The 19,325-nt window shown below is 36.6% G+C and overlaps 1 protein-coding gene across 2 annotated transcripts in view; it reads left to right on the forward strand.

Annotated features, from left to right (window-relative positions):
- The window catches only part of PTPRN2 (protein tyrosine phosphatase receptor type N2), a 620,737-nt gene that overhangs the window by 292,063 nt on the left and 309,349 nt on the right, over nt 1–19,325 (forward strand). The gene's annotated exons all lie outside the window — the stretch shown is intronic.

A 19,325-nucleotide genomic window follows, 5' to 3' on the forward strand; every position in this document is an offset into this window, starting at 1 on the left:
CGTTGGCCAAGCCTTACCCACATGCAGGCAGTTATGTGGGGGAGGTTGTCTGTGTTGATACTCAGTCATATTAAAATGCTTGAAATAAAACATGTGGCTACAGCAACCAGATATGGTAATTCACATAGGAATCAACTCTAACAAAACACAACTGTTTGCATTTTTAAATGCAGTACATCCCTTTCTCTGTGATTCTCAATGAGAAGACAATACAAGGATTTTTGTGAGATTTCTATTCTTCACTTCTATATAAAATGAAAAACAAACAAACAAGAAAAAAAACAACCACAACAAAACACACGGAGCTGTCAGAGTGGGACCAGAAAAGGTCCATAAGGATGATTAGAAGGCTGGAGCACCTCCCATATGGGGACAGGCTGAGGAACCTCTTCAGCCTGGAGAACTGAAGGCTCTGGGGGGACCTTACATTATTTTCCCTAAAATATTGGTAATACAGGGTGTCTAACAGTAAATGTGTTAAACACAGAGGTAGAAAATATCTGTTTAAAATGTCTCACACTTTACATCAATTAATGTTTAAATTTCCAAGATTCTACATACTTATGGAGCTGACATCTTTTATTTAGGAAGATTTCTAGGATGATTACATGGATAACAGTTCACATTTGTATTTTAGATTTCTCATGATTTTGGAGGGAGCATTCCAAGATTCAGATATGACATTTATTGTGATTGTTAACTGTTGTTAATTAATTGATGTTAATTAAATTCCCGTATCAGCATTTTGGTGTATAGAAATGAAACAGTTTTTCTGCAATTGACATGTCATAAACTAATCAAAGTTTTCATAAATAGTTAATCTTTCATCCTAATCCTGAAATAGTTCTTTTGAAAACACCGCAAGTAAAAGCATGACATTCTAATTTCCTTTTTTATTAATGTTATTATTTTAGTTTATGAACATTTTTTTCTGATTTCCATTTTTATTTTTTTAGGGCATAATTTCCCACATTTTTAATACAAGACATTTCATTTTATCTGTAATTAAATCCATAACTTGTTATTCTCCGAAGGTTATTATGGATTGTGACTTGACTGTTACAAAAAATTAATGACTTAAAGAGGCTCCTAATATCAATTTGGTGTGAGGATTTAATTTATTATTCATTAATTTTGTATTCATTGTAATAGCAGTAATCATTATGAACTCATTGGATAGGTATGAAAATGTCATGCACATTATATTTCCACAGGAATTCAGTTTGTTAGTCATCTCCAGGAAAACATAAAATGCCATTCATGCATTAATGCTGTCACTTGTTTCTTTATAATTCTATGCCTGTATTTTACATAAAACTCTTAATATGTATAAGCTGTACTGGAGTTTTGAAATTTCAATACATGCATGTACTCTCTGTCTCTCCTTAAAGCAACAAAAATTGTGTTGTTTAAAATCAAGATAGATTGTATGGTGTCATGAGCAGCATGAAGCTAATTTCACATTTTATTTTAAAGAAAAGCTTTCAAATATTTTAGGTTTACAATGATAAAATGTGTCAGTTTTTGCATTCACACAGTCCTGCTTCGACAGAAGTGTTCAGTTTAGCAATTCTAAATTTATTTCAACACTAATTCACGTCTTCATCAGAAGATAAGTAATTCCCCATTTAAAATGCTTTTTAATGAAATGGTTCTTTGCTTGTCTGTAACGATGTTTGCATTTTGTATTTAAAAGTTTCCATAATGGAATTGCAATTGCAATTTTTTTCCCCCATAAAATTCAGATGCTTCATTCTCAGCTGCCCTATATTCCTGAGACTAACATCTTTTGGCTGTTAAACAATTCCGCTCATGCTAGAAATGAGTTGACTGTATGCTTTAGAAAAGCCAGTATTTAGCTCCATGTCAACTAATTACAGTAGCTGCCTTGCAGCTCTGTGTTGAATTGGAGTTGTCCTTCTATGCACAGACCCAATTAGTCATGGTCAGTATTGTGTCAGCTAACTCAATTCTTTGTAATCAAATTTAAGCATAAGAGTGGATTTCATCTTCTCTAACTCAGGTGTCTCTGTTTTAGATACTTCCAGTGTAAGCTGGTCAACCTCAGCTCCTTTCACAATCAGTTGAATGTAATAAGTGCTTCCAGAGGGTAATTCATTTCATCCCATGAGAGGTGTCTGTTTCATCCATATCTTTTATAACTCATCTATTTCATACATGTCTATTGCACTTATGATTGGTGTCTAAGGTAGGTCGAGTATGTAATTCCCTTGAGGATCCTGTTATTCTTCACTAACTACAACAGAAGTCTTGCTTAAATTTAAGGCCAAGCAAGATCTCCTAATGAAAGCAAATCCTTTGGATCTTCCTCACACACCTTTAGAGCACATTTTGAAATTAATATGGACTGAGAAATCTTTTGTTGAGGAATAGTCACCAGTTTTTGGAGAAGGACATTTCTGCCTTCTCCTATGCAGAGAAGATGGGATGCAGTTTATTAAAGAGCATGATCTGGCAGCACTTTGGGCACTGAGCAAAAATCCCATGTGGCTGGAAAATGCTGCTTTAGTAAAATGCTCACTTCTCATGGCTCTGTCACCTCTGCCAGTTTAATTCTGATCTCTGATCTTGGTTCATCCCAAAGAGAGTGTGCTGCTGTACCTCGTCAATGGAAAAGAAAAAGAAAGGGGGAAAGGCTAGCAATTTGTTGATTATGGCTTTTTAAAGTTATACCCACTTCACTTGTGCTTCTGCCTGACGCATGGCATAAGGCTGAGAATGACTGTGAGGCAAAGTGTTCTTGAATGGCTACGTAGGTGTGCTTATGATGTCAAATTTCTTAATGTATAAAGGTGTTGTTCTCTAAGCTTGCTTGAATCTTAGGACATTTCCAGCCCTATTGAGCCTTGACTCTCTACTTTCAGCTAGGATGTTACTGAATTGGTAATGAAGTTCATAATTGCAAGTTCTCTTGAAGACATTGACCTTCTAAGCCACTACCACTGGGACATGTGTTTTGAATTTTAATCTTATTTTATTTATTTATGGCGGTATGTACTTTTAATTTAGGAAATGTGGTATTCTTCCAGTATTTTACAAATCAAAGAAAGTAGTCTGAGAGTAGAAAGAACTAAAATAAGTATGGAACAGAAGATGATGGTGATTAGGTAGGTCATAGTGTTCACCTGAATACACCTGCTTTTGTGTTACATCAGTACAGGATTGCTTATTTTGGATGTCTTTTTAACTCTGAGAATCCTGGATGTTCAAAAGGAGATTGAAGTCATTTTGTAATGGTTTATGCTACTTCAGTGCACATCTAGTTTCTTGTAAGAGCAAATTCCATCCAGTTAAAAATAATTAAGTAGTACACATTCGTCCTTTCAATTTCTAAGGGAAAAAAACAAAAAAACAAAACAAAACAAAAAACAAAAACAAAAAAAAAAGAAAAAAAAAAGAAAAAAAAAAAGAAAAAAAAGAAAAAGAAAAATATTTTTGCAGAAATGCCTGTTAGAGTTCCAGTGCTTCTGTAGGAGATATTGGCCCTGAGTACTCAAACAGGGCTACTGTTTTTGGCAAAAATTGATGGTATGTGATAAAAGCAGTCACCAAAGTGCACATCAGTGCATAAGGACAGCAGACCTTATTGAAATATGCAAATATGCTTTCTGGTAAGTTGCAGTTTTTGTTGAAAATATTCTTTTTTAAGACTAGCTTGTTTCTAATGCAAACACTCAATTCTTTCTACTTTCTTCCCCCACTCTTATTCATGTCTGCAGTAGCTGTTTGCATTGTGGGGGCCTAGAATATCTCTGAGTGTTCTTTCAGTCCATTGATTTTACGAAGTCTCATAATATAGACAACTTGGCATATGTATAACTAAATCTCCGTATCACTTGCTGAAAAAAAGAGCAAAACATTCTTATTCCCTTGAAAATAATTAATGTCTTCTTTGGGAAGACACGTCCCTGATGTCTTCACCTGCTAGAGGGTTACGAACGTGATTTACCCTTGCACTGTTTTTTGCTTAAACCATTACCTCACTGGAGTTTGAATGAAAAAAATATTGCAGTAGGGGTGAAAATGATGCTCTAATTCAGGAAGAAAGTTTCAGAATACATGATTCTATTGACCATTAAACTAACACTTTTATTCTTCCCAAGTATGCAGCGTCTTATCCCTCTTATTTGTGCCACTGTCTAATCAAATAAGCTACTGTGTTGTTAAACAACCTTTTTATTATTCTAAGAGTAATTCCAAGTTTTGTTGGGTTATGAATAAATGTGTCAAGAAATTCATTTTGAACATATTATCTTAGCAGCTTTAAATGTCATTGCTCTTAAAAACTAAGGGGGAAAAAAAAGTCATATGCTCCTAAAACACAGATGTGTTTTTTGTCACTTTTACTTACTGTGACTTCTGATATTTCAGTATTTTCTCGTGATTCCTCTTAGCTTTAATCAGGAGAATATTGCATTCATTGCTGGTTGGATTTCATTTGAATTGTTTCTGGGAGTCACCATCTGAAAAATATATACATTCTCTGAGAACTTTGTGATACAAATCATATCACTGATTGTTAAGTTCAAAAAAGCATTACAGCTTTATTAACACCTTGGAGATGTATTTCTCTAATGAAGCTTTTCTTGTGGACTTTCTTTTACTTACATTAAGCTATGTCTTCATTGAAGATAAAGCAGAAATAATATATTTTTAAGCCACAAGCTATGTAATTTCACACTGCTTTGAAGACAAATCCCCTCTAGAAAGTCATATATATATGTTTCTTTTCACACGGCGTGCATACATGCTGTTTGAGTCAGTATAACAGTAGATTTTTCTCTTAATAAAATAAAGAAAAATATCTTTTTATCGTGAAATAATATATAGATTTATAGAATCCTTAGAGTTGGATCAGCCCAAGGTCTGATCCAGCCTTGCCTTGAAAGTCTTCAGGGATGGGATATCTATATATGCAATGGCTGATGGCACAGTTTAAAGAGAAGATAAAATACCATCTTTCTTTCAAAAAACTTGCATGGGATAAATTCCTTTATTTTCTCAGAATTTTCCATGTGGGTGTTTATATTTTCTCTGGTTTATAATGTGTATGAATGGTCTCTGAAGCACAGTCTGACTTACCAGTAGATGAAGGAAATGTTTAGGTGCAGCATTCCTTGTTTGCTTGATATAAACTGAAGAACTGGTAGCAATCCAAGTGACTGCCTACTAAAATGGTCATGGTCATGTTTTCCTGTCTTTAGATTTCTCTCCTTTTTCCATGGATTTGATCCTGAAGTACCTTTCGGGAATAAGGAAGGAGAAAGGAGTGCTTTCAATAATATTTGGCTCCCAAAGACACCCACTTAAATGTGGCTTATATACTTATATATAGGTGCCCATAAGTGACCTATATGTGTAAGCATTCATTATCATGATAGTGTGATTCATTTGCAAGATGGAAATGTCTGTAGCTATCCAGAATACCTTGCTGGTACTTCACTTGTAAGAGGACTGCATCTTTCTGGAGTCCAGGCACGTTAACCAACAGCACTTGGAAGGAGACTAGATATTCAAATAACTAAGTGTTACTCCAGTTTTCTCCTCACTGTGTGGTCAGTAAAGCAGAGAGCTATTGAGATGGACAAGAATTTGTGCCAGATTCAGAGATCTGAATAGCCCTCCTAACTGTATTAGCTTTAGCCTTTATGATCTATGTTAGGAGCTTAGGCAACCAAGTGGTATGTAGGCATCTCTATGTAGGCACTTAGGTTTAGATATCTTAATTTGAGAGCCAAGTTCCATTCATAGCTTCCACTGAATTTAGTGCACTAGAGGTCTTAATGCTTCTCTGTATTGAGCAACAAAAGAATTGGCAGTGTTTTTTAGTGTGGGATCTGCTTAAATTTTCTGAAGAAGCTGCATGAGATACCCCTTCAGACTGAAAGTTAGTCTTAAGCAAAAGCTGGGAAAAAAGGTAATCTTTTTTTAATGAAAATAATAATTTGTTGGAACAATTAATACACTGGTAGTTGCTTTGTGTTACTAGATGTTGGTGTTCATAAAGGGATATGCACCCTTTTTTGGATTTAAGAGAGTTAAACATTTTCCTAAACGTTATTATTATTATTTTTGTTTTCTATTAATTTCCAGTTGTAATTCATTGTGCTTTTATCAAGAATTTGGGAATTTTACATCAGTATTGTAACATCATCCCTTTAATTTATGGCAATTAGAACTATGACAACAAATTTCTGTTTTCAGTTACTTTTAGAACATTCAGGACTTTCTTTAATATAGACTGAAAGCTGTGATGTCAATTTGAAGCTTTTAAAAAATATTTCTTCACATCTGACAGAAAATGTAGTTTACATTTAATTCTACCAGTAGTAAATCTGGCAAAGAAACATTTTGCTGATTTTAGATACTGGACCCTGCAGGAAACTGTTCTAATTTCTGATGTATTAAATGAAGTGTTGGAACCTGTATAGGGGATTAAAAACAATCACTGATACATATCAATTATTTTAGATGAAATGTAACCGTGCCTTTTTGTAATGTGGATAACAAGGTGTCATTTCATTGTCCTGATATTGCTATTACTTCACTATTCCAACATGCTATGTTTTTTTTTTTTTTTTATGAAATGTTCCTCAATCAAATCGCTTAATTCATTTCTTTACTTGAGTATGCAGTACGTCTTTCCATAAGGATATACTCCTAGACTTTCTCACCCTTAGGACAAAACATTGCTTTGCAGAAAATATGAGGGCTGCTCTGAAACACATGCCTCCTATTTTCTTATGGTCCACAACATCAGAGGCAGATGGTGATGGTGTGGCAGTAGAGGCTGAATGTTCCCACCAATATTCTATTCTGCTACATTTTGTTGCCGGCATTTTGATGCGACAGATGGCAGCAGAGGGGCAGTCTGGCAAAATGACATCTGACATGAAAGTGCATATGAAAGAAAGATGTGGAATCGAATTCCTGCATGCAGAAAAAAATTGCACTTAGTGACTTTCATCAATGCTTGCTGAATGTTTATTGAAACCAAACAGTGAGTGTGGGCACAGTGAGGCTGTGGGCGGTGTGTTTCAGCAGTGGTGACAGTGACATGAAAGACAAGCCACATTCTGGAAGGCCATGCACAGCTGTCACACCTCAAAATGAAGAGCATTACAATCTGCTCATCCATGTAAATTGGCAGATTATAATAAGGGAACTATGTATAGAACTGAATATTGACTTCAGTGCGTTGGAAATTATGGTAGCAATGTTGGAATATTGTGCCAAGTGGTCCCGAAAATGCTTGCAGAAGAATGGAAAGAACACTATATGCAAGTTTGCTGAACAAATATGAAGCTGAAGGTGACTGTTTCTGGTGATTTTTGGTGACTCAAAAAAGTAGTCCATGGAATGCTGATGTTTGAATTCCCCATTGAAGAAAAAGTTCAAGGTACAGCTCTCAGCAGGTAACGTGCACTGTAATTTGGGACAGGAAAGGGGTAATCTGTCTGGATTTTCTGGAGCCTTGTGAAGCCATCAACTCTGACCATTACATTGCAATGCTAAGCTGAAAGCTTGAACTTTCAGAGTCAGGCCAGAGAAGAAGACAGTCTCTCTTACAACAGGACAACACCAGGCACTGTGCAAGTTAGGAGACCATGAAGCACATTGCCAGTCTTGACTGGACTGTCCTACCACAGCTACTGTATAGTCTGGATTTGGTGACTTCTGACTTCCATCTATCTGGGCTGAAGAAAAACTGCTTATTATTAGGCTGTTATTCATGGATACCAAAACAGCATCACTAATGTTGGTGACTATGTTGAAAAAGAGTGTTTTGTGGCCGAGAATTTTGTCTATCAAATAGTGTTACTGTGTTGTTGTGCTCTTTGTATTGGTTGTAGTTTCCATGGAAATCAATAGAGGCATTACTTTCAGAACGACCTACATATATGCATTCTGATGTTTTTTTTTCTTCCTGTTTCTCTTCTGGTTCATGTGATTTCAGAAGATGACAAGTCAAATAATTCCATGTTTATTCACGTATGATAATAAAGTCAAGGCTGTGAGGTAGTCTTTTGTTTTTCTGACATGCCCAGTGATAGCCCAGCCAATTTTCAGAATTCATTAGAAAGACTTATTACTTCACATGGAATGGCGTTCAGCTCTTGAATATATCTAGTCATATACAGGGATTTTTGTCTTCTACTCTACAGTCCCTCACTGTTTTCCTTATATGTACATTCTTTCTTGTCTGTACTACAAAACTTAATGTAAATATATATAATTGCTCTTCCTTCTGTAGACAAAAGCTGTCTCATTTCAGAAATAAACTTGTTCAGGCTGTTCACTGCATTCCTCAGCCTCAGAGACTTTGAACCCAGATCCTTGATCATTGTGCTGGATGTATTCGGAGGAAATTTTCAGCTTTTGCTCTCAAAGCTGTCATGACTAACAGGGAATAATGGAATGTTCACTTTCCTGGAGTGCATGAGAGCAAAAAGAAACACTGCACTGTAGCCTAGTATGTGGCTACTACCCAGGGGTTTCGTTGCTTGTTTCCATGTCCTTTCTTCAGTGCATATTTAGTGTAAATTAGTGAACTATTTATTGAAGAAAGTACTGAAACTATGTTCTTCCTTTTGCTGCTTAAGAACTGTAGATATAGCATCCATTTTGTAAATGCAGACCTTTTTTTTGATTGACCCAATATTTTTTCCAGTTTAGGGGGGAATAGTTTGTTCTCTCTGACAGTGGTGTATTTTCTTCTACTGTTCCCTAATGTGCACTAGCATGACTGTGTGTTCAGCAGTTTTGGTGTGAACCACATCATCCATGCTTCATAGAAGGTGCACTTCACTTGTTTGTTTTTCAGTTACCAAGAAGGTCAAAAAGTAATAAATAAATGTCAAAAAATATCACTTATGAGAAGTGGATGCTATGCATAATAAACATTAGCACATGTTTAACAAAAAATTTCCTCCAGTAGAAGTCATTCCCATATTAATTTAATCCTGCTGTCTAAGATAATACAATCTCTTTGAAACAGTCTCAAATCTTAGTGCATAGGGACCTTTTCTGGATCAGAGGCCAAATTTCCATTACCTGATGAGCTAATCTGACGTGACAGCCTCATATGCAGATGGGGAATCTCTTGTCAATAATTTTCTTCAGAGACAAAGAGAGACAAATGTCTATATTCATTCTCTCACTTCATGCATGAGTAACATTACCTTTCTGTCTCCCTTTCACTCTATCTTTATTCAGGTAGTCATTGAGAATTTAAATTTAAGCTTTTGTGCTTTTGAGTTAGCTTATGCATGCAAAGCTGTTTACAGAAGACTGGCATCCTTGTCTGTTTGTTTAAGTACAGTATGTATTTTGACATGTAAATTTACGTGAGGCATATTTAATCAGTCACAATGATATGCTAATTGGATTCCTGTATGAACTGCATAAAAACAGCAGTTGAAAAAAATGCAAGGGGAACTTATTACCAGCTGAGACACTTTCTAATCAGTATTATGCATCATGAAAATGCACAAAGATAAAAGTGATGGATTTTCAGGACTTTTGTAACCAATAAATAGAAATGGAAGGAAGGAAAAAAAAAAAAGTCTTTCTGCAAAGGAAAATCCTGAAAGTTATAAAACAGAGACTGAAATCCAATGCCAAAAATCTCTGAAATGCTTTGTTGGGTCTTGGATGTTGTTCACTGACATCATTTGTGTTATGATAAGGTTATAGGTAGATCTTGTCTCCAAGAGAGCAATGACATTTAGACTTCAGCCCCTCTGCCTTGGGGATGTTCGCAAGAATTTTAAATATATTTTTAAAATATATAGTTTTTATAGGGAAAGCTGGAACTTACTCAGCTGCAACTGAGTCACTCTCAAGTAAAAGCAAACATGCCAATTGAAGGCCCCTCCTGTGTACATGTGAGTATAAACTTACAACACTTTCCCTTTTCTGATTATTTACCACTGATATCTGAGTTTCCCTCATAAATGCAATTTTAAAGTTGATACATTTTATCCTTTTAAAAAATATACTGTGGAACCTGTTTGGTGAACACTTCTCACTTCTGATCTATGGTTGGCTATACTTAGAATTTTCTATCATACTACAGTGCGTAAATATGTTGAGCACACTCCTGCTCCTTGTCTCAGTCACTGCTTGTTTCAGGGTTCTATTAAAATAATCTTCCTTTTGAATATTTTGCTTAGATTTCAACCATGTAAGAACAAGACAACTACAAGCACAGGAAAGAATCATAGAATCATTTGAGTTGGAAAAGACCCTTAAAGGTCACCTAGTCCAGCTCCCCTCCCATGAATGGAGACACCTACGGCTCTATCAGGTGCTGAGACCCCTGTCCAGCCTGACTTAGAATGTTTTCAAGGACAGGACATCCACCACCTCTCTGGGCAATCTGTGCCAGTCATTCACTGCCCTTATCGTAAAAAATAAAAAACAAAACAACAAAATAAATAAATCCTTTTATGCAATCTGAATCTTTTTTCTTTTAGTTTAAAACCTTTTCCCCTTGTCCTGTCACCACAGAACCTGCTAGAGCATCTTCTTTCTTAAATCCCCTTTAGATACTGCTGCTCTCAGTTCTCCCCCAAGACTTCTCCAGGCTGAACAGCCAGAGCTCTCTCAGATGGACCATGGGTTGTTCATATTAAGTTTGCCATTGAAGGGAGAGGGGAAAACAGTGAAAGCTTGTGCTTATACGAGAGTAGAGATATTAATGTGTATGTTCTAATTGTTCATTGTGAAATTTTTGCTTTCCTGTTGTTGTCTGAATATATTCATGAATGTCTCTGAAAAATAAAATTAAATAAATAAATAAATAAATAAATAAATAAAAAAGGCTAGATTTGAAATATAAATTGGGAAGAAGCCAGTTTAAGTAGTTATGTGGCATATTTTAAAAGTTGACTCATTGAGGTGACATGCATTTCTCTGTAAGCGCTATTATTTTGCATACAGTACATCAGTATTATTTTTCCTGTTGGATGCCAGATAATCTGAAGGGACAGTAAGTCTGTGATAGTCTCCTCACAATCTTCCACACTCTAAACTCAGTGAGTTTGAAACACACCTTTAATTTAACCAGTGCTGTTTGTGTGACCTCAGTGAAGTCCCTTTGATTATTCTTTATAAGGGAGAGGTAACAGAAGGCCTAAGACAGTTTTCTGAGCTTTGATAAAATTTGCAGAGAGCTGTGTAATTGTACTGTGTGAGATGCTAAAAAACACATTTTTTGTTGCACTGCTTCTGTTTACCCAACAATAATTGTTTTTAATTTTGTATTCCTCAGTGACTGTGAATTGCAATAGTAAGTAGTTAAATTTCTTTGCTCAGAGTAGAACGTATTGTGTTTCTGTGTATCAGCCTTTTTAAGAGCCAGGAAATTACAGAATTCCGCATGCCACAGAGCAGGGAAAGGCTTATAATTTAATCATAGATGATGAGGATTCTGGATCTTGAATATAGAAAAAAAGCAAAATGTGTGTGTAGTTCCTCCCTTGAAACAAGATGATGCTAAGTCATGGCTTGAGCCAGTGATTGAGCAACTGGTGGGAAGGCGGGGCCAACCCAGGGGAGCTCAGGTGCAAAGAGTGCACCTGAGTGACTGGGAAGTGTGAGTGCTGGCTCCACCCCTTTGCAGACCTCATTTGAGAGTTGGCAGTGGAGGCAAAGGTTTTTTACTAGAAATCCCTGCATGCTTGAGGCCTTCTGAAGGTAAGTAGTGTCTTTTTTTTTTTATTATCATTTTTATTTCTTGTGCAGCTGTTGCATTTGAGCAAGTCCTTACTTACTGTAGCCTGGAATTTTGCTGCTGTGGTGTCATTGCTGTGCTTTCCATTGCATTACAATGCTTAAGGGATGAAAAACTGCAAGTTGTGTGTGTGGTTATTGAAAATGTATTTAATGGTTTGGATTTTACTGTGGTTTTCACAGAGCTGGAGTAGCAGAATATTACTCAGGCTGCTATGAGGGCTACTGTGAAATCAGTGCCTCCTACTTTGTTATGTTGATCCGTGATGTCAGAGATGAGTGTTGGTGGTATGGCCGTAGATGTTGAACCTTCCCACCAATAGTCTGTTACATTTTGTTATTGTCTGACAGATGGTGGTAGAGGGGCAGTCTGGCAAAATTATATCACGGAGGCTGGAGGGGACCTCTAGAGATCATTGAATCCAACCTCCTTGCAAAGCAGGCTGCTCAGGTAGGCACCCAGACAGGTCTTGAATATCTCCAGAGAAGGAGACTCTGCAACCTTCCTGAGCAGCCTGTTCCAGTGCTCCATATCTGACATGGAAGCACATATGAAGCAAAGATGTGTTATTGAATTCCTTCACATGGGAAAAAATTGCACCCATGGGCATTCATCTATGCTTGGTGGTACTTATGGAGATCAAACAGTGGATGTGAACACAGTGAGGTGGCAGGTGGTGTGTTTTAGCAGTGGCAGCAGAGACAGTGGATCTCCTGCTGCAGATTTCTATGAGCTTAGCATGCAGGCTCTTGTTCATCTATGACAAAAATGCATAGCTAATGGTGGTGACTGTGTGGAAAAACAGTATTTTACAGCTGAGATTTTGCTCTACCAAATAGTGTTATTGTGCCGTTGTTGTAGTTTCCACACAAATAAATAAAACACTGTATTTCTGGAGTGACCTACTTGTAGGTTATATTCCACACCAGTGCTTCAGCTTCTGCATATTTGTTGTCTACCTGCAGTGTTATTAAAATCTGCGTTGTGCCATATTTTTTCTGAATTATAAATATTATCTTATGATGATTTTGCTGTGGACTGCATCTAGCTAAATGGTGTTAATATGTAACTTAATGTTTTAATCGTTATTTTACCATTGTTGGGTAAATCAGTTATTATTTTATCCGTGAGTGTTTCTCTGTTTTAGCGTTTTAGTCTACTAAGAAAAATGGGAGCATTGCAGTGCCCTTTAACCAAAGCTAGTGACTCCCTATAGTGACTGCTCCATGGTATGGCATAATTTCACACAATGCTTTGAATTGCAGGCTGCTGCAAAAGTGCATTACCAGCTCCATTTTCTGTGCCAATCTGAGGTCTGAAATTGGTTTGTATTTAGGATCCTTGCAAATTGTCCAAATGAGGATTAAGGCTTTGGGTCAAATGGTCTTAGCTCTCTGTAAAGCCATTAAGGTTAGAAAGTGTCCCAAGACTCAGCCTCAGTTTAAGTACAAATACAAAACAAATATCCGACTGTAGACATAAGAAACATATGCCCCGTTCCTGGAAGTGTTCAAGGCCAAGTTGGATGTGTTGGAGGTTACTAGGAGATGTGTCAAGAAACCATGATTCAGTTATTTAGTAATGTTTCTATGAAAGAATCTTTCTTTTTGTAGATGGTGTCTGAAATTGAATCTATGGAGCAAGTAAGTCAAACTAAGGAGGTCAGATAATACTTGCATGGAAAAATTTGAACAAATCATCTGAAGGAAGTAGCTGAGGCACTAGGTGTGATGAGAAAGCCTCATCCTAACTGACTTTGTGGCAAATATGATTCCAGTTAGTAGAATAAGATAAAGAGAAATTCACAGAAGGTAAAAATCAGTAAATCCAACATCTATATTCAGTAAATGTGTGCACAGTATTTCCAAGTACAAGATTAGCAGAAGCATGGGTGTATATGGCACGTTGGGGGATGACTCACCTCTTAGAAAGTTGTGCTCCCAGCTTTGAGTTGTTGAATTCAATAATAAGCGTGCAGAGTAGGGAGATACCATTGGTGTAGATTTCATGGAATTCCAAAAGGCTTTTGACAGTATCTATCTCCAAAGAAACAAAATTGCTCTGGGGTAAGAGAGAGGTGTTCACACTTATAAAACAGGCAATGAAAAGAAAGGAAGCTGAGAGTAGGAACAAATAATCCATCTTCACAATACAGGGATGTCATCAGCTGAATTCCACAGAGGTTTATGCTCTTCAGCAAATGCACAAGTGGTCTGTAAAAGGGACAGAGTCACTTCCTGTGGTTGTGGAGATAGCTGAGATATTCAAGAATGAATGTGTTATATTGAAGAAGCCCGTATCAGTAATTGGGCAATACATTAGAAGATAAAGCTCAATTTTATAACTGTTCTGTGATGCTTAGTGGTGAAAAAGATCCTCAATCCTGGTGTTTGGTATGCAGTGTTGGACACTAAGGTCACTGTAAGCACTCAAGAGTGACATTTGAAGATACACCATATTGTTCTATGAAAATGCCAGTTCAGAGCTCAGTATTGACAGCAAAAGGAAATTAGATGTTAGGGTAATTGGGGGAAGGGGGGGTGGGGGAATCATTATGTATTTATACAAATCATGCAGTTACACGAACACAACATGGAGCTCTGCTCCCCTCCTCAGAAAGGTGTACTATTATTGGTAAAGAGAGAGGGGTGTGACTAGGAAGATCAAACATGGAACATCTGGTGTACAGGGAAATTAGAGTTTGTTTAAAGTGGCATGACTGATAGAAATATATGATATAGGCCTGTCAAATTGTAACTGGAGTGAAGATGTTGCATAGGATACACTGTAGTGAATTGCACTTGGGGCTCTGTGTTTAAAGAATGTTTGCATTTGTAGCTTGGTATCATAATACAACAATTTACACTAATTAGAAGTCTTTAAGTGCTCCTAAAAGAATAATGTTATCTAGAATCCTGTTGGCCCAGATTTATTTCTCCTTGAATTTATCTGAAATCAATGAAGTAACAATGGCAATCAAGTCTGCTTTCAGACAACTTCTTCCATTCAAAGACTAAGATGTTACATAAATGTGACTGTCAAAGCTGCATCAAATAGAGAAGCCACCAGGCAGTTTCATACTTCCAGATCATCTGGCAAGCACATGCAGCAGAAAAAGAAAACATGCCAAGAACACATTGGAGAACAAACACCAAGGAAATTTGGGAATGAAATAATTTGGGGTCCTCTTAGTTTGTGCTGACAGACAGGTAGAATGTTTACCTTAGGAGGCTCAATTCAAAAATAGGCATTAAAATTATACTTCTTTTCCTACATAAGGTAAATAATATGCATCTCTTTTTCCAGGAAAAGTATAATATACTGAAGATAAGAAGGTAGAAGAACAGTCAGTATCTGTATATACTTTTTATTTGTGTTTCATGAGTGTGAAAATTTCATTTGCCTTTCTTTAAACGGATGATAAGGCTTCCTGGGTGTGAAAATTTCATTTGCTCTTCTTTAAAAGGATAAGATTTCCTGAGTGTGCTAGCCCACATCTCCTTAAATCTTAGCATCTTTTTCTCCACGTGAACAAAGTGTTTGGAGTAATTGGCCCATCAAATAAGGTATTAAGAAAGAAGTGAGATGACAACTGAAAGCGATTGGATACAATTCAGAAAGGGTGATAGAAAGCTCTAGTATGTAGCGAGGGCTCTGTGACCACAGAACTGTGGAGACTAATTGCTGCTATTTTATTTCAAAACAATACTTTTATAAATAAAAGATTTATACATTTTTCTTTTATAGATTTGTTAAGGATTATACCACTTGGTCTAGACTGTTGTCAGATTATAAATTCCTGTTTGGTCTATTTGCTACCTCTAAATGAGGTAAAATAGGTGAAAAAATGTGGTCTTTTCTCTTTAAAAACAAAATACAGAAATCATGGAATGGTCACTGAAAGCCCTTTTGTACTGGAAACTAATGGTTTGTCCTGAGATCATTGGAGGAATTGTCACTTCTGGGCTATACTTCTGCTGTCTCAGCAGTGGACAAAGAGGTCCTATCTCTGCTTGATACTAAAATTACAACTAACAAAAAGATTCTCTTCTTTGGCACTGACATGAAGGTGCAGAACATGAGTGCCATAGATGGTGAAAAGGTTACCCTCGAGCTGCTGACAAAATCTGTAAGGGGCTTCAAAGAAATGTGAAGTTACATGCTATTTTAACTTGCTGAATGAAGGCATATACACACTGAAAATCTTCCATAAAATCATGGGTGTGAGAGCTCATGTCTTGGGACTTTTCCATAATGAAAACTGACTACCTCTTTGGACTCTAGAGATATGCGACTCGTGTTTGCATGAATCAGTGTATTACACATAATTATTAATAAGATTTAGTATTCAGGCTTGAAGTAGCGTATACATGGATGTGTGAGAGAGTTTAATTAAGTATGATAAATATTAATTTTGGAAAGGAGATAACAGTGAGCATTCTTGTGTAGTAAATACTTTAAATTTGAGTTCAGATTCTGTTTTTTGATGTAGAACATTTGGGTTCTATTAACTCTCAGGTAACTGACTTTATTTTTGCTTATCTCAGATGAATTACAAACAAAATACCAATTTCAGGTGTCTGGGGCAGGAGAGACGCCAGAAACAAAGCGCTGTTCCGTCACAGCCATATCTGTACAGGCAGCAGCAGCTTCTTCATGGTGACTACTGCAGAGGGCTATGTCCAGGCTTCCTCCAGGTTTCATTTCAGGACTTAGCATAACCAGAGCTGTCCTGAATAACCTGTGTTATGTTTAATTGCACTGTTGGTTTGTTCTTTGTATTCCTATCCTGACACAGACTAGTGAGCTCTTGAGAAGCCCTTCCATGCTTCAGACTTCAAACTGCCTGATTTATATAACTAAATCTGGGGTCAGAAGCATCCCCAGAGGGTAATGTGGAGCGTCTAAGTTGAGCTGTGACTCTGAATTGCCTTGTGTAGGAGTTTCTTTCTTTCTTTTCCTTGGTTTATAGAGGTCTTTAGGAAATCAGCCTCTTCATATAGATGCCACAAAATAGTTGTCTAACGTTGTTGAGTTGCCCAGTAGTGAAATGCAGGTTGCTGAAATGTAAGAGAGTGGTTACTTTCTTTTTCTGGACCTACTTTATGCTAGTGGATATTCAAAATATCTGGCATCTGCTGGCAATTTTTTTTACAAGAAAATTTGAGGTCTTTCTGTTCTTTCTAACAGATGTGTCTACATCCATTCAATCATTAGAACAGTGCTGGCACCGCCACAAAAGCTAGAGCAGTCACCTAGCCCATTCCTGCTGGTTACAGGTAGTTCTGGCCAAGGCAGCACAGCTACTCCTGCTTGGACTTCATTTCTGTAGTATTTTTTTCTTTAGTCTCTGTGAAATCAATCGATGAATAGACTTAACGTAAAGCTACTCTGACCGCATTAATGCACTACTTCCTTGAGTGTTAAAAGTGGAAAGCTGAATGTTCCCAATGGTACTGTGTTACGGCTGGGAACCTGACTTTCTTTCCTTTCATTAAGGTTTAAATTAGAGGCAATGCAAGCCAGTTTATGTAAAAATGTTTTAATTAAGAGAACCCAAATGCAGTAAGAGAAGTTTTAGGGGAAGTTAAAAAGTATACCTGGGATTCAGTTCTCAACAAAATAGAGCTTAATTCCCCTACTTTGAGGCAAGCTGGTTCCCTAGTAACTTCCTTTCTGCATTCTTTTTATTTTTATTTTTATTTTTTTAATTAAGTTATTCTGGGCCATGATAGAAGTATGCAAGTGTTGCAGTTTGAAACCATGGCAACTGGAAGGGGTGATTTGCATGTTTGCATAACAGTGTGATGGCATTATCTCTGGAGCTAATGCAGGTAGTGGGACATATCTATGTAAAGCTACGAAGTAGGATGGAAGAAGAGAAGGAGAAATTTCTTCTCTGAAGGAACCATATGTAAGAAGTGAAGGGTGTTTGTTTTGTTTTTGTTTTTTTTTTTTGTTTTGTTTTTTTTCTCGATTGGGTCAGGCCAAGAAACACGTGAGCGCTGAGAGTTCACCTTTTGATTCAATGTATTCAAATATTAAACTCAGCAGCTACTAGGAATATCATCTAGAAGTTACAATTCTCCCCAAACTCTTCCTTTTCCAGTTCCCTGCATTCTTTGTTTCTAACACGTGGAAAAGGTATTGCTAGGCAATATTGCCTGCTTTTGGTATAATTTTCCAATAAACCAAAGGAAAAAAATAAACAAAAAACAAAAACCAACAAGTAATTGTATGTAAAGTTGTGATTTTTACTTTCAGTTTCAACAGTTTGTTTGAAAAAAGCTGTATTTTCCTCCGTAGTTTAACTGAACTTGCACTACGTACTAAATTTCTGCAAAAATCTGGCACGTATTTGGCACAACTGACTGCAGAGTAACCTTCAATAGATGAAATAGCCTCCCCAAAAAGGATCCCGAAACTCTCACAGCAGCAGTGAATCTCCCTGCCATGAATTCTAAAGACGAATAGCAAGAGCAGGGTATGATTTTTTATTTTTTTTTTCCCTTTTCCCTCATTAATGGTGGAACAAACAGAAAAAGGTCCCTTGAAAGTTAAAGCTTAGCTACTGCAGAGTGTCCTCATGTATTATGAGTGAGAAACAAAGGAAACTGAGAAACTTCAAAGCTTCCTGTGGCATTCAGAGCTTTCCATCTTCAAAGCACCTCTCTCTTTTGTAGTTCTGCTCTGGGTTTAATTAATACATTTTAAATATTGTTACTGTAAACAGCGTTATCTTTGTTTTCTACCCAGCTCCTTTTCAGAGTAATTTAAATTATTTTATGAAGCTATCTGTCATCTTTATTTAGTGCCTCTTAACCTCTTTTCTTTTACAAATGAGTAGTCACCTCCAGTTGAGATTAAAACAACACTGGAAAGGGGTGTATGTGCATGTGAAGCAGTACAGAAAAAAAATATATGCTGTGCCTTTTATCTACATTCTCTAAAGTAAAAATAGACATAACCCTCTCAGTTCATGTATTAGCAATATTTTAAGATGGAAGAGAGTTTTAGAAATTGTAATGTATCCTATTTCCTTTAGAAAGCTAATTCTAGAAAACTACACGAGGGGAAAAAAGTGGAAATCATACTTGGACTCTTTTATTCATGCTGTCATTAAACTTTTTTCATATGTGTTTTGGGGCTTTAGGGTGGAGGCAGCAAGAAAAGAGTAGGCTCAAGGAAAACAGCGTTTTGCACTTTATTAAGATGAGACTTGTTAACACTTAGCAGCTTATTAAGTGGAGACTTAGCTATTACCAGTGAACTCATATATTTGATCTTTTATGACATGTTTTTAGTTCTCCCCCTGAAGTAGTCATTGATGAGGAAAGGTGGAGCTTACTTCTGAGGAATGTCATTTTAGCAATGAGTCAAAATACTGCCTTATTAAATTACTCAGTTATAAGAATATGAAGGTTCTGATCACTTTATAGAAAAACTGCAGTACTAGATAGATACTGGAATATATATATATATATATTTAATTATGTGTTATGTTCATGAACAATAGAAAGGAGAAAGGAAAACAGTGAGCTAGCTTGAAAACCACATTATGTGCATG

The sequence above is a fragment of the Excalfactoria chinensis genome, chromosome 2, assembly GCF_039878825.1.
Source record: "Excalfactoria chinensis isolate bCotChi1 chromosome 2, bCotChi1.hap2, whole genome shotgun sequence".
Classification (NCBI taxonomy): domain Eukaryota; kingdom Metazoa; phylum Chordata; class Aves; order Galliformes; family Phasianidae; genus Excalfactoria; species Excalfactoria chinensis.